General features: G+C 38.1%; 1 long non-coding RNA gene across 1 annotated transcript in view; it reads left to right on the forward strand.

The window, feature by feature from the left end:
- The window catches only part of LOC148840565 (uncharacterized), a 47,333-nt gene extending 20,456 nt beyond the window's left edge, over positions 1–26,877 (forward strand). Inside the window, exons 2-3 of the long non-coding RNA XR_016094617.1 lie at positions 26,516–26,589; positions 26,788–26,877. This is a non-coding gene — a long non-coding RNA (uncharacterized LOC148840565). The remainder of the gene's footprint in view (positions 1–26,515; positions 26,590–26,787) is intronic.
- The last annotated feature ends 244 nt before the right edge of the window (positions 26,878–27,121 follow it).

Below are 27,121 nucleotides of genomic sequence, written 5' to 3' on the forward strand. Positions count from 1 at the left end.
TTTCAGAATGTTGCTCTCCATGTAGACTGAAGGGGCAACAGTAAATTGGCCTCTCCTGATTCCTGGAGGAGCTTGGAGAGTTATAAGGTGCAGTCAGGGCCAGGGCTGCACTAGCGATGGGGAGCAGATATTACTATCTGGGGTAGAGAGGATGGGTATACACTGACTGGGGTCTTCCCAAAAGCAGATGATGTCAGTCTGTTTGTGTGAGTGGAGCGCTGAAAGACGGGAGGTCGTGCTATCCCCCTTGGCTTTGTGATCAGCAAAGGCTGAGCTCCCAGCAGCTATGTGGGAGGTCCTCCATAGGATGACGGCTTTACTTCCAGAAGCAAACAACAGCACAGCCAGGGGTCCCTGGAGGTAGGAAATGGAACTGCAGCCCGGGTTTTTATAGACATTATTACCATTTGGGTACAATGGACTTGTTTGGAGAGTTGTGTAGTTAGTGCATAGGTGTGTGTGAATGGAGGGGGGTTTGGGACCTTAGGCATACTGTTGTATGAGTCTTGGCGAATCTGGAATAGTTGTTTCTGGTCTGTTGTGTGCTGAAGCTATGCCGGAGCTGCAAAACTAGTGAAGAACCAAAAGAGTATTTTGACTGCATTGCTGCTTAATTCCTCTGAACACTCACAAGTACTTTTAAGTGCTGCAGTGGTATAATATTTTGATAAGGAGCCAACAGTCCTCCTGCTCCGTCATTTTTAGTTCTTTAAGTATACTGTAAGGATCTGGCATTTTTCCAGTCTGTCGCACTGGGTCTGTGTTACCATGTGCATATATGTCACACTGTGAAAAATCATGTTTCATCTGGCGTGTGGGGCTTTTAATGATGGTATGTCCCATTCCTTTGACTGCACAAATGCAGCCTCTTTTTCTAGCTTTCGGATTTCATTTCATTTATATTAGTGAACTGGATTTCAAAATCAATACAAAACTGCCTGATTATTTATTTAGACAACTGTGTTTGCATTTTCAGTAGATTTTTTTTTTCTCTGTGAAGTAATAGAAAATATCACATAGTGTTAGGGAAAAAAATCTGTCAACAGTAGTGGCATTTGTAGTGGAAATTAACAGCTGCACAAATTAGGCGAATATGGGTTAATGATGCATAACTTTTGTTTTTATTAGATTGTTTTGTACCCTTCTCTGTATAATGTTTGATTATTTGTTTAGTAATTCAAACTCTGTTGAACAGAATTTCAATAGAAAATAAAATCCTAAGCATAAACTGTATTTCTGTCTGGAATGCGACAGCTGGAGGGATTAATTGAATGAGAACGAGAGAGCAAGCCATCACATCACGTTTAGGGAGATGAGCATAAACTTGTGTACAGCTGCACATTTGACCTACAAAATTGATCTTGAAGTTATTAATTCATAGACTAAGGGAAAACTGAAATGGAAAAGTTGGAGTGCTCATTTTATTTCTTAGTTTCAGAAACTATAGATTAAAATTGCAACAATAATGTGTTTTATAAGGGAATGTTAGCAGTGTCAATGTCAGAATCCCTTTCCATGGGCTGTGGTATTTGATGCTTTACAAATGAATTGTTTTCCAGAGTTGAGGAAAGTTTGTTCATATATTGGTATAGTGCATATTCATTTGCATTAAAAAGTCAGTTGCTGAAAGTGAAATGAGCAGTGGTGTACAGTGAACACCAACTAAATTTACATTAGCTGTGTTTTTTTCTCTCACTGTGACCTCTGTATTTTCATTTTACATTATATTAAATATCAATTTGTTGTTGTAAATTTTGATTTTCATATGTCAATTTTATTATGTCAGTAATTCCCCCTCATTATTGGGATATGTTGTAATTAGACAACAGTCAATGTATGAATGAATTGTTGATCAATTTCAATTGGCTTGAGTGAAAATAAGTGATTTTAAAATCACTTAAAAGTCTGTTAGTCAATGTCAAAATTCACATCGAATTTTGCAGGGCTTTATTAATGAGGTCAAGACCGCTAAAAGTTTGAATCATAAATTTTACTTTTTGAAACTAACACAATTACATTTTAACTTGAGTTTATGTATTCATTTATTTTAATTAGAACCGCAAAAGAATGTTATGTAAATACAGTAATTAACAACAAGCTGTTAGATGGTATTGTGTGAGTGCTCTGTTAGAAAAACAAAATGCATGATATCTGTATGTTTAGTGGACCTTGGTTCAGTACACTCCAATTAAAAATATGAAAGTCCATTTATTCATTATCAAAAATTGCTCATTCCTGGTAAGGGTCATGCCAACCCAGTTCCTGTCTGGAGGCACAGGGCTCAAAGCTGGACTACAACCTGGACAAAATGTCAGTGCATTATAGGGCACACACACCAATTAACCTGACCAACATGTATTTTGAAGATAGAAGATATGACTAAAATGTTCTACACAACTGATTGCTAATAGACACATTATTAATATAGAGAGGAAATATTCACGATAAGCCAGGTAATCTAGTAATAATTTTTAACACATCCATCAGTGATTGTCCTCTGCAAACATATTAATTTGAGATGTGTATTGATATTTGAGACTGCTTCATTTTGTGAATAACATTAATGTTTTTTACTATATGGGTGTATTTTGGATGTACAACTAGACGATAATGGCTGAACAAATAACCCAAGGAAATTCTGATGCAGCAAAACAAGATTTTGATGTTTTTCACACACTGATTCTTGAAAAAATATAAAAGCAAACTAAAATAAAGCAGTTCAGCACAGATTACAAATATGACATTTTCACCATTTCTATAAAATCTCTATCTACCAATCAGGTAGAAAAGTGAAAATTTACTTCACTATTAAATTATGAGTTAAATTAAGTCAGGCCTGATTGTGCAAGCCTAAAGTGTACCTTGGCCAGCACACCACAATTAAACCTTCCTAATCTTATGAAAAGATTAGGAATGAATCATATCAGTTTAGCTGACAAAGAACCATTGGTGAAGAACACAGGGTTTTGCAACAGACTATTTGACCAGAATGAATTTGGACTATTAAGTGTTTTTTCATTGGGGGACAAAAAACAGAATTATTTAATCATGAGATGTGACTTACAGCTATACACCTTGAGTTTGGAACAGTGGAAATACCTGTACAGTGGGTTCTTCAATCTTGGAATGAATGTTATCCAGTGTTAAGAGCCATTGAGTTTTGTTTATTCTTTATCTAATGAAGAGGATAAAAAAGTTCAGAGTAGTTATGGTTCTGATTACTATAACTTTACTGAAATATTTAATCACTTTATTTTATGAAATTGGTAGAAAGGCTTGGGTTACCTGGGTTATGTTTATTGAACTGTGGTGTTCACAGTGGAATCATATCATTGAGTGGTGATTATGGCTATTTGGTTGAAGTCTTCTGGAGATATCTAAACCCCGCAAGAGTGACACTTATTATTAGCTATTAGATGCGATTTGTGTATACACAATTCAATATGGTTAATCACTCTTCACTCATAGTTTCTGTTTCTGCATTCAGTTTCTTAGATTTAAATTGATATTTGTGCTAATACAATTGCAAAAATAAGTCGGACACAGCTACTTTTTAGAACAGATCAGAAATTAAATGTAAATGAAAAATGGACTCTATGTAGGAATTTGAACGAAGATTAAAGAACCACACACAAAAGTGAGGCAATCTACTCTCCTGAGTGTGAAATTCTAGTGAAACCTGTCAGAGGTCCAAAAGTGCATATTGTGTTTCATACCTTCCTGGTGATTGCCATTATTGATAAAATGGATCTAAAAAGAAGATGCAGTGCAATAGTGTTAAAGGCACTAAAAAGTTAATTTATAGCCCATTTGTTAATGAATGCCAGGTTTGGGTTTGAATTCTTAATGAAAGCATGCACCTGCAGTTGAATACAAATGAAAGTAAAGGACAGCTTGTATTTGTGTTTCTGAAACCATTGAGACCTCAAGTCAGATGTGCCCACATGCTGGTCTTCAAAGGGATGAAAGAGCTCCTTTGTTGAAATAATGAATACACCAAATTAAACTAAAATGTATTAATATGCAGGATATGATCGAAAAAAAGCTACTGCATTTGTACTGTGAATAATATTAGAACAAGAATAGGGTGCATCTTAAGTCTGGTTGTACAAACACTGCATCTAGGTCACATTGTAGATACATTTTCATTTCACAGTATTAATAATTGGCTGGGATACTCAAGCAATCATAACATTGAGGAAAGAAGACTATATAGATTGAAATCTTTAATGTTTGTTAATGTGGAGGATCCAATTTACATGTGATCAAACCACTGTTAGATGTGATAGGAAATGTGGATATGTTCTACGTTATCTTATAATTATGTCCATTGTTTTTGAAACACCAGGCAGACAGATGAAAGATTCAGATGGGTTTCAGTGCCTTGAGTGGTGACTTCCAGCATAAGTGAGACTCCTGCTTAATCTTCCCATGCTGGCGATCAAATTTCTGACTTGGTGCTGAGGAATATGTCTCTTCTAGAGCAATCTAAGCTTCATCAAGTGTTTTGGCAAAACAAAAAATAATGCTCAGTTTAACATGTCACAGACAAAATCCAAATCAACCTAAATGCACTGTACAAGCAAAGGAGTCTAAAGAAGGCCGAACAGCATTATGGATTGTGATGCACACTCCTTTCACTGTGAATATACACTACCACTACCTGGGAGATGCCTCTGTGCCCCAAGGTGTAATTTTCTTATATTTTTATAATAATAATAAAATCTTAGTACACCATAATTGTGCAAGGTTTTAATGCAGTCTTTTGTTATATTTGTTATATCAATATTATGGTTGAAATAATATTTGAAATACTATGTTCTTAAAGCAATACTAGTGATATTCTATAACAAAATAGTCCTTTTACAAATCAAATATACAAGCAGTGCTTCAGATGTATTGCTGTGGCATTACTTGCCTTTCTAAAAACATTTTTATAATCTATCATTTTGAAGTGGTTATGTGAATTGCGATGTGTTATATTAAGTAGCTTGATTACCCTCCTTTCAAGTGCATTGCAAGTTGCATTTTCTGATCTTTTCTGCCTTGTGATTTTGGTCACTCCATGGTCATAGCCAGTTGTCTTTGAAGGAATCATAATGTCTGCTCAATACATAAGAGTTCTCTAGGAGGAGCATATGTATCTCTGTGTATGAAATACAAGGCTGTTCATTTTTATGGAAGTTGGATCCCAGAATGTGTTTTCACTACACAGTGTTTCAAGGTGTGTTAAGGAGTCTTTGGTGTGTGTTTACATATGTCTCTATGTACTGTACAGTATAAACTGTGTGATTGATTTAATCAATTTCCCAAAACCTGTTCACCATAGTTCTTATTTTTGATTATATTTAGTATTTTTCCTATTCTTTGGATAGCATCTTAGCTTTTTTTTCCCTGACCGAATAAAGAAAAATAAGTGCTGTACCCTTGCCCTTGCTTTTAAAAGAAAATCTTATCTGTAGTATTGTTAGTGCATTTCAGTATCATTCTGTTTACTTGTGTTTCAAGAATAATTGATTCTCCTAATCAATAGAGAAGAATGGGAAGCCAGGGAAGGAGACTTTCTTTCAGGTTCACAGAAATCATTTACATTGGTGTCCATGGATACAATGCATAGTGGGAAATGTATTATCACCCAGTTTACCCCCTTGACACGACTTGCTCACAAAATATCTTGGTTTATTCTAAAACACAGTTCCTTTCTCTGTTAGCACTATAGTAGATATGTATTAAGCAAGCCATATCACATTTACATCAGTAAGAAAAATCTGTTCCCTTTAGTATAGTATAAAAGCCTCATCCAAATAAAGTAATAATTTGTGAACGCAAGAGCATCTTTAGAAGCAGCAATATAAGAAGTTAGTGCCATTTTTATTTAGCTGGCAATATTTGTTTAGCTGTTTAAAGCAATGAACAGCAAATTTAGACTACACGATCTGACTAGAATAAAATGGAGTAAGAAAAAAATAATTAGGCTAAACTAATACAGTTCAATAGTAATTAAAGATCTAGATGTTCGTTTATTGAACATAACAAACAAAGGGGACGTTATGTCTGCGTTCATTACTCACAGATTCCACAGTGCTTAGAAATTCTGGATCATTCAGTTTCCCAGCTCTAGCATATAATCTGTCATTATGTCAAAAGCTACCCAGGGAGCCACGCTTCAGCTCATTCAGCCAAATAATAACCAACAGATAGCAGCCTCAACATGAGGAGACCCGCAGGGTAAGGTAAAGATAGCTTGGAAATTGGAAAATAGCCCCTTATCCTCAACGTGTACAAAGATATCAACTTTGTTCAAGGTTCGAAGCAGTCTATCATGCACCTTTCTTCCGTGGTCTGAGAAACACACAAGTTGTAGACATGTCATTTCTCCAGGCAAGAGGTTATGCTTTGTCAGCAGTATTTAAATTAATTTCCTCTCCCTGAGAAAAAAAGAGTGCTTTTGAAAGTTTTAATGCATGTTCAGATAAAAGTGGAATGTGCAGAACTGTCAAATCAGAAAACTGCAGAAAAGGTGAATTCACAGCAATGTCAAACTTTTTGTAGGTTTAATGCTTTTAAAGAATGTGTTGAGTATTTGTGGTAGTTTTAGCGCAATCACCAGTATAGAATTGTAGAGCAGTTGTACAGAAACCTTCCTTAATCTCATGTTTAGTTTCTCTAATGTTACATAACTCATATCTTACAGTTTTGTTTTGACTTTCTAATTGTTTGCTTAGCTATTTATAGGGAGATCTGTAAAAAAATCTGTAAAAAAACTAAAAGATAGTAGAAACATTATAAAGATAGAAAAATAGTTGAAATGTAAACACACAACATTCTGTATGTACAGAATATATGTACGCAGCATAACACAGCAGACAGAAAGCGAAGTAATGCCTTCTACTTTATAAGTATTATATTTATGCAAACCTTAACGTCAGTGTCATTCATAAACCAATTGTTATCTTTTGTGCAATCACAAATAGAATTGTACTTTACGCCCTGCATTAGCCCCTCAGATGTGGTAGTGATTATTGTGCCTTTTGCTAACAAATTGTCCTCTTCATGGTGTGTTGCTCTCTATCACAGTTCCTGGTCCTCCTGGTTAAAAGGTAACACGTAAATGTCATTCATCACCCAAAAACACATTACACTTTCAACTTAATCTTGATCTTTTACAACTTTAAATAAACAGTTATGTCATACTCTGCTTCATTCATTCTTTCCTCGTGACCTGATTATATCTGTAATAGCCATGTGATTGCAGTAACCCCTTGCTGGCACCATCATCTGTCATCACCTTCTCTTTCTCAGCTTCATCAAACCCAAATGATGACCTTCTCATTCATTGGTCTTACCAGTTCAAAAGATGTATCTCGTTTGTTAGATTGTTTCATTCAACTTGATATTACTGTGAGTCGTAATAGTTTCCACTAACACACCTAACCTGGTTGCCTTCATAAAATAAAAGGAAAATGTGTAGTTACATTATGTAATCCAAAAGCAGTGTATTTCAATACATTTGTCATTTATGCATATGCATGATAACTGTACAGAGAAATTGTTTCTTATTATTACATGAAATATTATTGGAAGTGTGTAATATACAGCCATTAATACACTGTAGGTAATGTAACTAAAATAATAGTGCATTTAATATGCTTAATATAATAAATTATTTTATTAACACTATGGTATGGTATACTTTTTTTGGTGTGACTTTCCAAAATGTTATTGAAAACATATTCCAAAAAGATAGTTTAACAGTAACATAATAAAGTTTAAAATTAAGAATTAAATGAAGACTTTGGATGTTTTACATTAATTAAGATGTGATATAATGAAGTAACTACACTAAATACTTGCGTTAATATATATGTAGAAGTGTCTTATTTTTTACATCTTAAAGTGGTAACTTAAAAGTCTTTTTATGTTAAACAGTATTGCTTGTTCAAAGCGCTTTGGTACTGTGTTTGTGTTGTACTAATAAGCTTTCCTTACTAGAAACTAATTACAAGTATAATTGCTTGAAAACACGTCTTAAAATTATTCATTTATCATTTGTCCCCCTTTTGCAGAGAGACAATAACATTTACATGTTTGTAGTACATGCTAATTCATAACCAAATATTAGTGAAGAAAAGAAAACAAATGTCAACAAGATTCCTATTCATTTAAAATAAAATTTTGCAATTTCAGTACTAAAGTTTTCACTGACATTCATTGGCAATGGGTTTTCAGACTTTAACTGCTGCTTGGCAGCTTTCCTGGAACTGATTCTTTTCAGGAAATGGCAAACAAGCATTTTTGAGTGTTTTCGTTTAAATGTATAGGCAAGTGGTTAAATAAGGCCAGTAAGAATACGAGATAAAATGGGTTTTGAAAGACTAATAGGAGAGCAGGAAGCAATGCCTTTTGATTTTGACGGGAAAATGGAAAAACATTGTATATAAGGAAAGGGTGCACTTTTGCAATTCCTTATCAATAAGATGCTTTTTTTTTATTTAAGTGCAGCTCAGTTGCAGCTCTAGCTTATCTCTGTGTTGTCTGTGTCTGTATTTGAAGAGTATCAGCAAGTGTTAAATGTTGCACTGTGGAGGCAAGGCATTTATGTTTTCAGTGTTTTGAATTGATTTTAATACCATATGTATACCAGATGTATATCTAACTGCCTTTCTTTATGTTTATCTGTGTGTTTGCCTGCTTGTGTGGAATGATTCTACTGAGTCAATGCCCATGGAGGTGAAGCATTAAGACAAAAGTAGAAGGGTGACAGTCGATCAAACAGTTGGATAGATTAGAGGTATTACTAAAGTACTACTGTGGAATTTGGAGCAGATGAACAGATTAACAGGTGACTTAATGTGTTGTTCACAGAGATAGCTAGAGAGGTGGAGTGAGACATATAAGCAGATTTCTTTTGTTGTGCTCCACGGGTATATATCAACTTATCACTCATAATCATAGGTGCTCTTTTTCTAAATGTGTTTATAATAGTCATTTAAAAATCATTAACTAAAGGTACGACGTTTTCAAATAAACAGTAATTCTCCAAAAGAAAAATCTAAAGCTTAATTTAATGAAATTCTAAAATATAAATATGTTAATTGATTTAACAGGACAATATCAACATGGTAAAGTATAATGCAGTTTACCTGCTGGCCAAAAGTGTCAGCCGAATAAATTAGCAAAATGGCATACACTTCCAAAAAGTTATACAAATAGGTATTTTACCCATTACCTATGGAACATTTTGGATGAATTACCTTGTACACAGGTACAACCGTAATGCCTCACCTGATTTTTAGCCCACAACCTTCCAGTTATGAGAAAAGGCACATAAGCTATAAGTTTCAGTTCATTACTTTTATAGAATTTTCAACACAACACACTAAATCAGACATCAAATACAGTGCAACCTTCATTCTTAACCTCCATAGCTCCAGTTTGCTTTTCTCTTCAGGGACAATTTTCATGCATTCTATCGAAAACAAGTTTCAGGTCTTTGCACAAGATTAATTGATTTTCTCTTCATTTATTGAGATTACGCAGTCTGAATTTGTTTTGCAAATATGTAATTTCATCCAATGTACATGGATGTTATTCTTTCAAGTATAAAATTTGTCAGCTTCAATCTAAATTGTAAAGGATATTTGATACTTAGCGTAAAATACAAAAGAGCTATGCTCTGTGCTGTCAAGACAGAGCTGTGGTATTTTACAGCAAGCATGATTCCACGCATGTCATTAAAATTAAGAAATGACAGAGAAAATGTGACCTTCAGCTCATAGCTGGAGGTGGGCGAATGCTGAGATGTAGTCGCTGACTTAGTAGAATTTGGTACATTTATTTTGTGTGCAGATTGATTATCTCAGTTTTCCTTTACATCCATGCTTTGGAAAGTGTTTGCACTAAGTAAAATATATGTCCGAGACTGTGTATCATAATTCCTTGTTTTTGTATAGCACTTTTCATCACAAAGTATTGCAATATAGGGAGACATTAAACAGGAGAGTACCCACTGCACCCATAAATTAAATTAAGGGTGACATATATATATATTAGAAATATTGTGTAAGCCCAAAGGGGAATTTAGACAGAACACCCTTACTCTTATGGAGGTTTTATGTCTTATCTGAAAGATAGCACTTTCTGCAGCAAAGAGTCCATGGTCACCCTGCTGGGACATTAGTTGGGAAATTCTGGTGCAGGGAAGAGTGCCAAATGCTGGCAGAGGAGTCACACTGGTCAGAAGGATCAGTCTAGGTTAGGTTCAAGTACCTGACACGATAGCTTAAAAGGTGGTAATGCTGCAGTTTATATTACGGCAACAAAGCCAAATATTTGACAAATTTCAAAACTTTACTTAGTGTTAAAAATGAAAGAATAAATATCCCTCACAATTTGCAGACACAAACAGAATTAGTCATTCATTCAATAAAAGAGAAAGGTAATCAGAATCTTCTGTTCAATCTTCTATGTTTTCAGAAACTGGGACAGCCTTTTTCTACTTCCTTTAATATTGTTGTTTGGCCCATTGACCTGCATACCACATACAGATTTCATTGTACTCTTACAGTATGCCTGCAGTCTTTTGTGTTGGTAATTAATCCTTAGTCAATATTAGTCAATAACCTGACCAGCCATATAATCAGTTGTAGTACGGGTTATGAGACGTATTGTGGAAGGCTAGGATTTTGCCTTTTGTTTGGCTGATGTGATTGAAAAGCTTGTCAGTCTGACTGAAATTTGGATTGGAAAGTCTGTACTAGGAGTTTTAATTGTGCTGGCAGTAAAGGATGAAATTGAGCAGAGATGAAGTGCTTTTGTGCATTGATTTTTTTCTGGCTAGGCAGAGAGGGTGAGATGACAATTCTAACCCACACTCTCTCAAACAATGAATGTGAATGTAGTGGATATACAGTAGCCTGGTGTATCTCTAAACAACAACAAAAAAAACCTTTAAAGAATTTAAGAAGAGTCACTTAAAATTTAAACTTAAATAATGTGTGCTGACTGGGTAGACAAAGAAATATAATTAGCGACAATTTAACAAACCACTGATTGCACTTTGTGTGGCTGTTTTAAGAAGAGAGGCAAGTCTAATTTCCCAGAATCACAATGAAAGATCCTGACCTTATGCTTCACTATTGCGTCAAAGCTTCTAATTGCCTCAGTGAAATGCCCAACTGTATAAAAGAGTGCAAGTGTTTGTCGCGTCAGTGGTCCTTGCATTGTTTCTGCTTCAATATACACAATATAAAAATAGCTAGTGTTGTTGATAGTAATCTCACTGTACAGCATTATGCTGACAGTGTTTTCAGATTTGTGTCTAACTGATTGTTATAGTAACACCAGTGTCCATGTAATCTCTTAATCTTTCAACAGATTACCAGTGGTCTTCGCTTGTCAAGGACCAGTCGCAACTGTTTTAATCTGGTGTCAGTGTTGTGCATGGTATCACCAGCAAAACAGTGAAATTAATCTAGAATGCATTACTTTTTGTACCTCAGAAGCCATCTGTTTGATGTAATGCAACATGTGGTTTAATTATGCTAAGGAGATATTACTAAAATGGTAAATAATGCATTGAAATACAAGTGTGATTTGCTTTAATATTTCATGTACTTTTTCCAGCTCCTTTAGCAGAAATGCTGAGTTTTCCTTAGAAAAGAAATTGTAAGTTAATTGTAAGTTTCAACGTCCATGTCACTGTGGGGGTATAGTGTGACAGTCTATTTGATTTTTCGTGCTTCAGATATATTGCAGTCTACCATTAGGTTGAGATAATGGTTTGTTTCCTAAATATTTTTCAGACAAATGTTTTTAGTGAAGATGTTTGAAATAGGGGAGAAACAGCTCTCCAATGGCTGGCATTGCTATCTTGTAGCACTGGGTTCAGTTCCTGGGGTGCCATCTGCATTGAGTCTGTACCCCATGTTCAAGTGGCTTTCATCCAGGTGCTCCAGTTTCCTGCCACAGACCAAAGACTTACAGTACCAGGAGGTTAATTGGCTTCTGGGAAAATTGCCCCTTGTGTGTGTTTGTGTCTGTGTGTGCCCTGCGTGTACTGGCGTCCCATCCAGGGTGTATCCTGCCTTGTGTCTGTTGCTTGCCAGGATATGCTCTGCCTCCCCTGCAACCCTGTATCGGATAAAGCAGTTAGAAAATGGATGGATTTTTTAAGTAGATTGTGTTGATTTCATACAGAATGAGGAATTTGTTGTTTTACAATTTTGTAAATTAGTAAAACGTCCAGAATCCTAAAAAAAGTTAATTCTGTGAATTTCTTCAGCATCAGTAGTGAAGCATGAACCAGAGAACTGAAATGGAAACTAAATAAAAAAAATACTTTTAAAATTGAAAGGAAAAGTAAGTTATTTTCCAAAGCACAAAAAACATATCCAAAGCACATACAAACATAAGAAATGTTACAAAGGAGTGGAGGTCAGTTGGCCCATTTAACCCATTTTATAGTAAGTTAGTAATTGTTCCAAAAATCTCGTCTAGCCATTTCTAAAAAGAATTGTTTTTAACAACATGGCTGGGTAACTTGTACCCTACTCTCAAAACTATTTGGGTAAGGAGCCAACTTTTCTTGGTTTTATGTGCACTTCCACATGCAGTAGTTCCCACTTCTGTTATCTGTTTTTTCTGGTTTGTGTTCAACAGATTATTCTTATGAAGTCCACTACATTGACTTTTTCAGTGCCTTTTAGGATTTTGAATATATGTAGGGGTACCTTTGACATGAGTATAAAAGAGAACAGAATCTTTTTGTATTCAAGGCTAAAAAAGGTTTGGTTCCTTCCATCCGTCAGTGTAGGACATTCCCTTCAGCCTCGGAATATATGTGGTTCCCTAGACTGATTCCAGAATAGCCGATATCTCAATATCTTTTCACTATCATAAAGGATTGCGTGGATCTAAATGCAAGCACTGAGTCAGGTTAGGGAAAGCTAATACCCTGGCTTCTTTCAAGAAAAGTTTGGATGAGATCTTTGGAACAATTAGCTACCAAAAAATCAGACAAGTTCGATGGCCTTAATGGCTGTCGTTTGTTTTCTCATATTCTTAATTCCATTCATAACAAACATTTCATTCTTTGTCTTAAATATTTTAAAAGACTGAAATGCTCTGTTTTCTTCATGGATTGATTTACTTCATGAAATTCAAAAATGTGCTTTAAATGCACCTTCTTAATTTTTCTCCAACTATATTAATTTTCAATCACAGTTTCAGTGCTGTAGCTTTTATTTAATGGCAGGTTTGTTCTAGAGAGCTCCTGTAACCTTCTTTTTATTTGTGCTTTGGCAAAAAGATGGCTCTCTGATTTTATGCATGGTTAGTCTTTACTTAGTCCTCAAATATATCTTATATTTTATTAAAAATCTGTCAGAGCTGAAAAAAAACTTGAAATTTACAATTTGGAAGCCGACCCAATAAAAGAGAGCTTAACAAAGTCAATTTCCTTAAAATAAGGAACAAGTTTAAGGTTTATTCCATGCTGAGAAGAGAAGAAAGGAAACGCATCATTTCAGCTGCGGAGCCTTCTTCGGGTGTGAGGCCGAAATGTTGTGTTTCTTTTCTTCTCTTTTCAGCATGGAATAAACCCTTGTTGTTTTCTTTGCAGCCTTCGCATGCTGACACAGCTTACTACTTGAACTACTTTCTTAAAATAAGTTTTTCAAATTCTCATATACTTTAAGATCTTTAATATCAATGAGCAAAAATACAGTTGCACCCTTTCTCTTAATTTGTTTGCATTAAAGACTATAATTTTAACTAATTATTTTGTGGCTTATTATAAGCAGTACTGTATTGTTTTAAATTGAACTCACAAAATTAATTTTGCTACAAGGTAAAAACTTAGTCAAGAGCCACAGGAGTAATAATTTAAAACAGAAATTTTGAATACATTTCATTTTTAATTTCCTCAAACTTTTCCAAGCTGATATTTGAAAAAGTGCAACAAAAAAGTAGGTAGTGATTGTATATTTTCTTTCAGACTAATTAAGATGTTTGAATAGTTACATAATAACTTTAATTAGATTCAGGTTGGTTACTATGTTACACAAGCTGCCATTTAAGTGATAACTTGTTTACATAAGCTTTTAAAACACCATTTGTCTCCAGAGCACCAGAATCTTAGTTTATTAAATCACAGGTATGAAAATGTCGATGTCACTGCAATATCTAAAATCCAGTAGTGATCATACTGTAAATATGCTTGTAAGCTTTTGGACATTTAAATTGAGAAATTCAGTGAAAAAATTAGCCATGGCTTTTAAACTCCATTTAAAAGCTATTTTTATGTTTTATGTATTTAAATATTGATTTATTTTCAGTAGGACCTTTGAAGTAATATATTAGTACTCTTGTATGGACTTCTGCTGTACAGTGATCAGATTTAACACGGTTACCAATCCCACTGATTTATATTGATTACAGCTACCCAGTCAGTCATGCACACTAATTTCCTCTAGTTTGCATGAACTAATTTCCTTAATTATTTTTTTCTTCCTGCCACTCAGTGTGGTAGTATGAAAGGAAATAACTGATATATTTGGGAGTTATTCATACAATGTAACACTTTGATTGCATAAGAAATTATTTTCTGAATCTTGCTTCATTCTGTTATTTTATAAATAAAAACATCTGATTTACAGGTGTAGCGGCGAGGCTTAATAATAAGGCAGAATTAAGTGTTTCTGAGCTTCCCAAATGAGGCCCCATTTCTCTGTTCATCTCTGTGGTGCAGCCACAGAGAAACTATTCATGCAAGATGATTTAAGGTTTCCTAGGACAGCTCCCAAAGGGGGATGCACTTAGCTAAGTCTGGCTATCATGATCAATGGTCATCCACTGGCGCCTATCAGTCTAGGGAGTGCCGGATGGACATCTGGACTGCATTACTAAGTGTCAGGACTAAGTGACTCATATCTCACCTTGATCAACCAATCAGGGACTGGTAGGGCTGAGTAACCCACGTGGGACTCTGATGCCCATGGAACTTTCAGCCAATCAACAAGCTGAAGTTCCTCCAGGTAAAAACAGGCAACACAGGCCTGGAGATTCAGATTCAACAAGATTCAGATTCGGGAGATTCAGTAAGATTCTGGAGAGGATTCTGTGGACTGTTCTAAAGGGAATTCAAAGGAGAATTCCAGGGCAGGACGGCCCAGGAGCAGAAGGCTCCCAAGGGCAGGACATTCTCGCAGCGCGCCTCCTGACCATCCCGAGACTCAGCCCGGACAACCACGGAACGGCCAGTGTGTCCGAGTGCCAGAACTTTCCTTTGTTCTAAGAGTCTAGAGTGGAGGTTGCCAGAGAGTAACCAGCAGCAGGCCTCGTGGACAGGTCAGAACTGTGGACAGCTGAATCACTATTCAGAACTAGCTCTTCATCAGGAACGAACCGGTCCTCTTCCTGACTTGCTGGGATCCACAGTCATCTTTTCTCCTGTGCACAAACTTTGCTAGTTAAAGCCAACACTAACTAGCCGGTCAGTGAGCATCAGCAGCGCACCGTCGCAAGCCGCACAGCACAGCCTGGCACGGAGCCAGAGAGCGCGGATTGGACAGCAACAAGCCTGCAGCTGATTGTTTGTGCCTGCAGGAGATCTGAATCCCCAGAAATTGGATGAGTATTCAACTTCAATGCATTACAGCTCGAGAATTCAATTGCTATCCCAACCAGTTGATATCAATTTAATTCCTAAGGGTTATGTACTTGTTTTGAGTATCTAATGTAGAAGTTGTAACCAAGTTCACTTTACGAAACGGTCTTAATGAATGATATACTGAACGTATGTCCTCTTGATGTGTAACACTTCGTAACTGATTGAATATATACCTTTTGTATTCTGATAACCCTCTCGATAAGATCTGTTAGGTTTATATGCATATTCTATGTATTAATAAATTTATCCTCGTGTATTAGTACCTGTGTGTGCGCGTTGTTTGAGTTATGTCGCGTGGTTGGATTCTAAAGCCATCAAAAGAATCAACTTTGTGATTTACTGCTACAATTGATAATTGTCTCAGTAAATGCCCAAACCCTACAGAACTGGTGCCTTCAGAGAGCCACTATGATTACATATTTGGCGTCCCTGAACGGCTATGAAACACTACATTTATGGCGTCCCTGGACCGGCGTGGCAAGACTGAAATGAGTCAACCAAGCGGAATAATTCATATAAAACGCCGCGGGTTTCATACACGACAATACAGTGTGCTGAAAGCCGAAAGGAAAAAAGTTCCCCTTGCTCTTTAAGCAGTGCTTGATTGTTTTGTGATCTTTTGCAATCTACCGGGTTGATTGCATACTTGATCTTGTGGTTTTCTATGGTAAAACTGTGATTTCGTACTTAAAAGTAATACTCTTTAAGTTTAACGATGGTTGCTAAAAGGTCTGAATTCGAGTCGCTATTAAGCACTCTCTCTAGCAGCGACAAGTCTGACCACGATCTCTTCCATATCTCCGTCAGCGGAGAAGCTAGAAGAATAAATCTCCATTCATTGAGAGAGCTAGCGAAGGACATAGAGAGATTTGACCCCGCAGTGTCAGAGAATAATATCGAGAGTTATATTCAGGACCTCAGGTATACCCTGCAGTACCTGCCAAACGCCACAGAACAGGAGAAAGTGTTTCTGGTCAGGAAAACTACCAGCAGAGCTGTACATGAGTGGATGGCTAGGCAGATGAAAGAAGTCTGTAATGACTTTGAGCAGCTATGTCAAGCACTTATCGAAGAATACAGTGCGTTTATTGACCCGACTGCTGCGATAGCCGCCGCTCTTAACATTAAGCACGAGAGAGCAGAGTCCCCTCGCGAATATTACGAGAGACTTAGACGAACTTATTTTGCAGGGCGAAATGATGAGGGTTGCGAAGAGAACACACATTTCAAGGGTTTATTCATTGCGAATCTCCACCCATCAGTCAGAAAGATGATCTTAATGCATACAGATGCACAGACCATGAAAATGACTGATATTAAGAGATTCGTGCAGAAAGCCTGGGAGTATGATGTCCAAAGTCGCTCTGAGCAAAAAGCTGCTAAAGCGACTGTGTTCGCCGTCAGAGCCAGCAGGGTTAATTCCCCCCTGCTCGAAGGAGCACAGGCTCCTGAGCTGGCTAAGCCCCGTTCCAAAGCACTCACACAGGACCGCACCCAGCGTCCTAAGTGCCATGAGAACACCGGGGGAGGGAAAGGGCTAGAAAAGGCTGAACAAAAGGATTCAGTAGCCACCCGCCTGGCCAGGCTTGAACAAGCTTTATTAGGACAGGGACAACCGCTCCCCAAGGCTGCCGGAAGCGTGAATGAGCTGATACTCTCCACTGGAGGAGGCGGAGACCCGCCCCCTCTCCCTCCCTCAGTCTATCTGATTGAGCGGAAGGGTTCCTGCCTGGATGAGGTCGGCCACTCCCAAGCGAGTGCTGACTCCACCCCTGAAGTCACAGAGCAGGCAGTAAAACACAGAGGAAAAGCACGAAGCTTTTACCTCAAGGCTGCCATGGGAGATGTCTTACCCAGTGAGACACTGATTGACACTGAGGTTGAAAGGTGTTTGATGTCACACGGCAAGCTCAAACGGGTAGAAAAAGAAAAGGGTATGCGACTCAGAGTGGAACCTTTGGTGGATCACCAGAAAGGCAAAGTGTGGAAACAGGTCAAGCCTCCTAAGCCTTCTGTACAGAAGGAAAGGGGGGCCAAGAGGCAGACTGTGCTTACACAGTGCCCACCGAACACAGAAGCCTATGCGGAGATTCCTTCTGTTCCCTCTGGACAAGAAATAAAAATATTTTCTTGTTCCCCGGATATACAGGGAAGTCGTGCCCTGGCCAAGGTCCCAACAGCCTCCATGCCACAGGAGCGGTGCTCCGAGCAGCCGCCTGATCCACCAGGTAAAGCACACACCTTTTACATCCCTAAAGAGGAGCAGATCTCCCCACCTGGCGATGAAAAGGAGCTTTCCCTGTGCACCCTGGCACCCAAGAGGGGTCAGGACCACCACCCTGCAGTGGTGGAAGGGATCCAGATGGCAGGAGAGCAGGTTGGTGATGTAGCCCTCGCCCTTAGCCCTGAGAGGTCCTCTATTAGTGAGGATCTGCTTGAGCAGCTGTCACAGGGCCACCGCCAGGTGCCCCTGGTGCAACATTCACAGGTTAGACAGGAGGTCCAGCTGGACGCTGAGACTACTGCGCTGTGGACACACCTGATCCCAGATGCCGATTCCCTCTGCTGTGACCCAGGGAACCTGCAGTCAGGTAACATTATTTCTCACAACTACCAGGTAGTGAGTGAGACTGACCTGATTGTTCCTGCCTCAACGGCAGGGTTGCCAACACACCCAGTCCCCCAGAAGGGACAGGGAATGAAAGCCGAGCCGGTTTTCTTACAGCCACCAGCTCAGTCTGTCAGTCTGAGTCTGACCAACAGTGGTTCAGCCAGACTGGAGCTGGATGGTCAAGTCACCCGCCTGCCAGTGCAGGACATCGCAAAGAGGGGTGTCAGAATCCCCGCCTGCACTGACATGGGCCTGGTGGGTGATAGCGAGTTCGAAGACAATGAACTAGCTATCCCAGTGCTGGGGCAGCTCCCTGAACCCCTAGCGAGGGAAGGGGGGAGCGAGCAGGTGTCCTACACCCACGCCCAGCTAACGATTGTAAACATGCCGATAGAGGGATTCCTCAATCAGGAAGTGTGCAGGGTGGACCTGAACAGTGAGAATGGGATAACAATCCCAGATCACTCAGGTGCTCCAGATGACCACTCAGCCGAGGGTCAGGCATGCTCCACCGCTGCACCGCCCCCTGCAGGTTTCCTAGAGCACAGGCATGAACAAATCGAAAAAGTAGATGCCCTGGAAAAGGAGGAGCAGCATCAGCAGCTGCGTCAGATCTCCCCAGATTTCCAGGATGTTGGTGCCCAAGATGCCACATGGCATACTGAGAAAGACACCATGTACACGCTGCGCCAGCTTAGAAAGGCGACAGTCACTCAGAAGGAGATGACTGGGATCAGCCACCCGAAAAGACTTTTGGGAGGACTGATCGCTGCCGCCACTGTTGCACGTTTGCTTTTTCTGGTAGGTTTGTGTGCTACTGGCACTCTCACCCTGACTGCCCCAAGAAGGCAGGTGTCAGAGATACCAGAGGGTAGTGACAGACTGTATCGACAGCATCAAAAGTTGGAAAGCTTAGGGAAAACCCTACAGGCAATTTCCTATGCAACAGGGTTAAACCTTATTCCCCAACCAGTGGACATGATTGTTGGTGTTATACAGTGGGTTTATGCTTGTGTGCAACAGGCCAGAATGTTGACACAAGACCTGTTAAGGGAGCTTAGTGCCACTGTAGCCAGTCTAACCACGGCACAATTCCCAACCCACTTGATTCCACTCTTCTCAGTAGAGGAGTGTGTGACATTAACCCCATCGTTCATAGCTCACCCAGAAGGCAAACCAAGATTGAATTCGGTTCCAAATCTTGAGATGGGTATGGCTACCAAAGCTATCCATTGGCTGTGTCTAAACGATTCACCAATGAAGGGTGTAAAGCTACTAACGAGCAGAGGAAGGTTAATGAACCCCATGAAGAGCAGGTGGGAAGTAAATGGCTGGTCAGCACACCACGTTTAACTGACACTGTGACTTGTGACAGGCATGATGCAGCTACCTAATAAAACAGTTCCTTTAAGTTCCTGAGGAGGCCATAGTACAGCATGGTAACTTAACACTGTACGGTCTAGAACCAGACAACATAAGACCAAACTTGAGGTCATGGATGCCTTCAGGTGCCACACTAAGGAATTGGATAGAAATCCAAGAAACAGTAAGCCCTGAAGTGGTACAGGTAGTTAGTTTGCTTTAATGGAACAAACCTCCAAACCACCCTAGCAGATACCCAACACAGGTGTTGTGGTTTATCGGGGGGCTGGGAACAGGAACTGGTGTTATTGTAACACTGCTGCCGGGTAGCTGGATCATGACTGACAGTGTACTCTGAATGATGTACTCTTACATCAAGATGTACTCCGGGTAGCATGAATGAGTCAAAGGTAGCATGCCAAAAGAAAGGAAGTGACTTCTCCCCAAATATCTACCACAGAGGTATCAGATATTGACAGTGAACTTCCTGATGTGTAATTCCTAGACTTAGATAATGTCTCCTACCGTGTTTATACATACTCCAGATGTTATTCATCCTGTTTGTATCCAATGCTGGTTCCGGTATGAATTCTCGAGGAGTAATGTAGACATTTAAGATTAATGTTCTAATGGCAAGGGACATCACTTAACTCTGTTTTGTTTTGAAGGCAACAACGCCTCAGGACCTCGTGACCTTCAAAAAGGGGGGATATGTAGCGGCGAGGCTTAATAATAAGGCAGAATTAAGTGTTTCTGAGCTTCCCAAATGAGGCCCCATTTCTCTGTTCATCTCTGTGGTGCAGCCACAGAGAAACTATTCATGCAAGATGATTTAAGGTTTCCTAGGACAGCTCCCAAAGGGGGATGCACTTAGCTAAGTCTGGCTATCATGATCAATGGTCATCCACTGGCGCCTATCAGTCTAGGGAGTGCCGGATGGACATCTGGACTGCATTACTAAGTGTCAGGACTAAGTGACTCATATCTCACCTTGATCAACCAATCAGGGACTGGTAGGGCTGAGTAACCCACGTGGGACTCTGATGCCCATGGAACTTTCAGCCAATCAACAAGCTGAAGTTCCTCCAGGTAAAAACAGGCAACACAGGCCTGGAGATTCAGATTCAACAAGATTCAGATTCGGGAGATTCAGTAAGATTCTGGAGAGGATTCTGTGGACTGTTCTAAAGGGAATTCAAAGGAGAATTCCAGGGCAGGACGGCCCAGGAGCAGAAGGCTCCCAAGGGCAGGACATTCTCGCAGCGCGCCTCCTGACCATCCCGAGACTCAGCCCGGACAACCACGGAACGGCCAGTGTGTCCGAGTGCCAGAACTTTCCTTTGTTCTAAGAGTCTAGAGTGGAGGTTGCCAGAGAGTAACCAGCAGCAGGCCTCGTGGACAGGTCAGAACTGTGGACAGCTGAATCACTATTCAGAACTAGCTCTTCATCAGGAACGAACCGGTCCTCTTCCTGACTTGCTGGGATCCACAGTCATCTTTTCTCCTGTGCACAAACTTTGCTAGTTAAAGCCAACACTAACTAGCCGGTCAGTGAGCATCAGCAGCGCACCGTCGCAAGCCGCACAGCACAGCCTGGCACGGAGCCAGAGAGCGCGGATTGGACAGCAACAAGCCTGCAGCTGATTGTTTGTGCCTGCAGGAGATCTGAATCCCCAGAAATTGGATGAGTATTCAACTTCAATGCATTACAGCTCGAGAATTCAATTGCTATCCCAACCAGTTGATATCAATTTAATTCCTAAGGGTTATGTACTTGTTTTGAGTATCTAATGTAGAAGTTGTAACCAAGTTCACTTTACGAAACGGTCTTAATGAATGATATACTGAACGTATGTCCTCTTGATGTGTAACACTTCGTAACTGATTGAATATATACCTTTTGTATTCTGATAACCCTCTCGATAAGATCTGTTAGGTTTATATGCATATTCTATGTATTAATAAATTTATCCTCGTGTATTAGTACCTGTGTGTGCGCGTTGTTTGAGTTATGTCGCGTGGTTGGATTCTAAAGCCATCAAAAGAATCAACTTTGTGATTTACTGCTACAATTGATAATTGTCTCAGTAAATGCCCAAACCCTACAGAACTGGTGCCTTCAGAGAGCCACTATGATTACATATTTGGCGTCCCTGAACGGCTATGAAACACTACACAGGTAATTATTTTTCAATATAAAAGTAATCTTCATTATATTACATTCTTATAATACAGAAATTTCAGATTTATCAGCCATCCCTGTAGAGTACCAAAGAGATACTGTATGGCCCCAGCAGACCTTTGTTGCAGTGGTGATTTACATTTGAATTTCAATGTGGCTTGACAGAAACCCTTAATCACGCAATATGAGAACCCACTGCATGCAAGATTCCAGTTGCCCATTTTACTGTTTGTGCATGAAGGAATGTACAGTAGTACTTATATGGCTTTGAAAGCCTTAGCCAGCATGCAGCATATCTTTATTAGCATTACTTAAAAAAATGTAAATGATCTTGCACACTCTCAATAAATGTGAAAAGTGTCACAGACCACTACCATGATAGTTAGAAAAAAATGTCATTGCTGCATAGTGTTCTGTAAGATTATATTGATATTTTATCTCAGATGCTGGGTCTACAGCTGTAATGTGACACAGTAAATGCATAAATTTCACCATGAGTCTCCACAATCAAAAACATCACAAAGATGGTGAGGATCACTTATACTGTACTTGTGAAATGTGCATTAGTAAGTATTTCTCCTATTATAACACAAAAAGGGAATATTTTCATTTCTCTTAATTTTAACTCTTTACTCTTTTCAGTATACATTTAGAACATCCATATAAATTTGAGTGAACAATTGGTTAGCAGGTCTTTGTAGAATTTACATTTTTCTTATTTTAGCAGTTTGCTTGTTTTTCATTCTTTGTATGAGAACTGTCTTATCACATTTAGGAACCTTTAGAAACCATATGTCCTTCTCAAAATCTCATAGTACTGCTGAGTTGTTACCCTTACAATTTTCTCCTTCATTGAGTTTAATGAGGTTTGGAAGACTTCTTATCTTTGTTTGGAAATATTGTTATGATGGCATTGTTATTTTTTTATTTGGAAGATTATTTTTGTTCTGGAAGGTGATAAAGCCCTGTTCTTTCTACAAATTGCACCAGTGTTTAAATGCCTACACTGTCAAAAGCGCTATTTTATTGCTGGGGCTTGCAATATGATACCATCAAATCTGACACATATAAAAACAATGGATCTCCCTGGCTGCATTCCTTAGTGGCATCCTCATTTACTGTTCAGTCAATAGACTCTCTTTGCTGACTGGATCCCTCTTTTGTTAGGGTGCTGCTCATCCATCTGTGCAGTCTTCTCCCAAATGCTCAAGGTTCCTGTATTTGCTAACTGGGTCAATTACTCTGCTGACATTTTGAAACTTTCTGTGAAGACTGAACAAAGGTTTGATGTATTAAGACTTGAACTTTCTACTGTGGTTACCTGATATACTATTTTCTTTGCAACTATTTAGATATTTATATTTTTAAGAGTTTCACTATTGGATTCATTCTTAATCAACAAGATCTGTTTCATCAAGCAAACAAAAAACAAACATTTAAATGCACCTTAATAACCTCAACCTTTTCCTCCTAGAAATTAGTGTCTTGTGACAGAGCTAATCTTTAATTAACATACACTTGGCATTGGTATTGCTGTATTTCAAATCGTTTTTTGTAGTTTTTTCCATTTTATCTAGTATTTAAAATGCTTTTCATACCAGGCATTAAAGGTGATAAGTAATTCTAAACTGTGTTTACAATTTGATGTTCAACCTCAGTATTGAAAAGCCATATGTGCAAGTACCATTACCACTGTGTATTTGCAGGTTTAACACTAATATCTAAGTATATATACTGTCTGGCGTAGTGGAAACTGAGGTGCTCTGAAACTGCACAGAGAAAACTCTTAATAAAAATTGATATACTGAGATAATTTTAGTTTTCACACTTAAGGGTATATACAGCCTCTGCCTGTAGAATGTGAACTTTTGACCACGGTATTCTTAAGCAGGTGCATTAGGTACTCCATTGATGACATACTGTACCTTAGTTTGGGTTATCATCTGGAACCACAATATGGAAGTGCTTGAGACCATTCTCTGTTCTTTAACTCACTCTAATTAATTGATTTTAGGCAACACTATAAAGTAAGTGTAAATTGCCCAAGCTGCCTCACTAAATCAATTGGATTGCTTTATTTGACTTAATTTCCATAAATCAGACTCATTGGAAGTGTCGATTTATGGCATTTGTTTGAGTTTAGGGAGACATTAGTGACTGCCTGTAGAAACGAAAAAATGCATAGAACCAAAGGTTGTCTATTGTACTGTTTTGTTTATTTGTATAAACATAGATATAATTTCAAGGCATCTTTTTAAAGTGAAAGCACTCATTTCTCTATAAAATAATTATATTTAAATTTAAAGTAAGTGCATTTTGTGAAGTAGAGGTGCTTAAAAATACATACATCCCTGAAGGTGTGAAACATTGAGGAGGGTTTATAGGGGCTTATTCAGTGTTAACAATCTAAAAGAACATACATTGGTTTAAAAGGAGTCAGTTTTTTTTTAAATGTTGCTTTAGTAAAAAAAAATGGGAAGAATAAATTAACCACGCTTTTTTTTTTAAAAAATGCTTTGTTACCTTATCTTTGGCAACACACTGTAATTTAGAATGCAGGATTTACTCAAGCTTTTATATTATAGACTCATGATGAGGAATGGAATCTTCACAGTTCTACAAGTATATACATAGAGTTTACAAAAATACAAATGCTCTACTGTTTCGGAAACATTCTCTTTCTCTATTTTGAGAAGTAACTCCAGCAGTGCAATGCAACTCCTGTGTGTTCAGCACAGTAACAGTGAAAATGGTGTTGCAGCTTACAGTAAGTGCTTTCAGCACAATTTCCACTTCGTTGATAAACTGCCTTTGTCAAGCACTTGGGTGAACTCATGCCATTATGCGCTGTTTTGCAGATTTGCCCCAAAGGCCACAGCCTTGCATCATCCATTGAATAAATTTGTGGTCTTAGTTTTTTAAAGAGACATAAAAAAGAACAGAAAAGTCAGTTTAACTCTCAACATATTGTAGTCCATTTCCTCTGTGTTCATATTTGTGTCCCTCTGGAATAAGAACAAAAGCACGTATAAAAGGTTGAGCGCGACATCAGAGGAGGCCATTCAGCCTATTTTGCTTGAATGTTGATAATCTGCTGTTTTTCTTGCTGAGCATCTCCCAGCATGTGCAACTGAAACAGGTTCCTTCATCAATTCCAAGAGGATAGTTCACATAATCTTTTAAACCTAAGCTTTTGTTTAACGGGTCGGGGGATCATTATCAGATACGGCTTTATTAATAATCAGTACACATGATACAAGTTAAACTTGTGAAAAAGGAGGAGAGCATATTCTGTTTTGTTGGACACAAAATAAAATGAAATTGTTAAATTGCAAATAAAATTAAGTATTGGGAGAAGAACCAGCCCTACCCCTCAAACTTTCAGATGAAAGTAGTTGTTCAGAATGAATTAATAAAACATGCTTCACCTCTGTTAAGCCTTACATTGATATTAATTCTTTACTTTTCATTTCTGTCTTTTCAGTTTGAAACCTTTACAATTTCAATGATGTCTTCGGATTAATTTTAACAATCAATATGCAAATATCACACAGAATATTTATTGTGGCGTTTTAATGCTGTTTGAATCAGTCTTTTTGTCTCACAACCTACATCAGGGAACTGCTTTATGCACATAAATCACACATTAAAGGCTGATGTGACCTGAATAGCTCTTCATACATATATAATCATCCTATCATGAAAGCAAGGGGAGACAACATTTTAAAAATGTATGAAGAGGCTATTAATTGCAAGAATAACCTTAATAATTGTTGACACAGAAATGACCCAAAGTTTTTTTCTGAGAAGTGGCAATGTAGAGATAGTAAAATGCCCTGTTAAAGGATGTGTTCTCTTAATCAACTTGAAAATGTCTGAAATATTTGGATATATTTTTCAGTGTATTACCTTTTTGGTTATGTGGAATATTGATGATACCTTATATTCCAAAATTAATTGAGGTTATGGTATTACCTTAAATTCCAAGGTGGATGAAATTTTACATAATATCCTTAGGAAGCACTTCTATTAGTATTATTAGTGGGTCAAGCATGTTGCTTGAACTCTACTGTTTTTATTATTATTTTTATTATTATTCAAGGACATTTGGTATACTATACAGGCTCTCTATCAAAATTAATTTGCTCAAATTGCCATGATCCAATCCAATTTTTAGAGGTGGTTAATATGCATATATTTGCATATGTTTTGACATGGGTCTACACGTGAAAGTTGTAAGCCAGCGAATCATCACAGAGGAATAGAAACCTGTGGTAATTATTTTCTGAAATGGAAAGAAAAATGAACGGTAACAACATTTGGCAGCCATAAACAACATTTGACCCGCTTCTTCTGGTCAAATGCAAAATTAGTTTTTGAGACAATAAAGCATGCAGATAGAGTCATGATGGAACTCATGTAGGATCCTATATGTCCAAAAATGACTTTGTCTACGACCTTTGACTTCTCTCAAAGCTCAAATACAAAACTACTTACACAGTGTATATAATGTCATGCTTATATATATAATATATATAATATTGATTCCTCTAGTTTTATTTGTTGGTATTATATGGATACTTTAAGCATTCAGCATTTTTTTTCTTAATAATGTTTGCCGTGTCTTACCTTAAAGTGCCTCTTTAAAGTGCAAATCTCAGAATTGTACTGTTTTTTCTTTTCTTCTTAGGTCTTGGAGGCCCAACTGATTCTGAAATGTGTTGGATTTTTAAAGCTGTTTGACAAGACAAGGAATATTTACAGGTACTGTCCTTACTGATTGTTGTAAGAATAGTTGAAAAGAAAATTTGTGCATACAGTACGTCTGTGATGTGTTTGATCATTTTAATTAATCAATCTAACTTAAATACATGCCAATTCAATTATCAGTAAATACTTAATTTTCAATACTATGACAAACAACTGTGTTCTTTTTTTTGCTTAACTTCTTACCTTAAGCAGAGCAGTCCATGTAGCAAGTTGAGCCCAGGTGCAATGGAAATGAGAAAAGCCGTCCAGGAACAGTCCAAAAGCCGGTCCAAAGCCAGGCGAGTACAGCAACCAGGAGATCATATGCAGTAGCAAAGTACCAACGGGAAATCCACAAAAAAGTATGAGAAAAACTCAAGCGAACACGAGCCAGTGAGCTGTAGCAGCAAGCACAGGGGCTATCCAACAACCAAACCAAAACAAAGCCAAGCCTGAGAACCCAAACCAGAGAAAACCAAAACCAGAGGAATGCCAAAATCGAGACAAACCTCTACAGTTAATGAGGGCGTGATGTGAAAACTAGTCC

This window comes from Atractosteus spatula, chromosome 1 (assembly GCF_055471065.1).
Source record: "Atractosteus spatula isolate fAtrSpa1 chromosome 1, fAtrSpa1.hap1, whole genome shotgun sequence".
NCBI lineage: Eukaryota > Metazoa > Chordata > Actinopteri > Semionotiformes > Lepisosteidae > Atractosteus > Atractosteus spatula.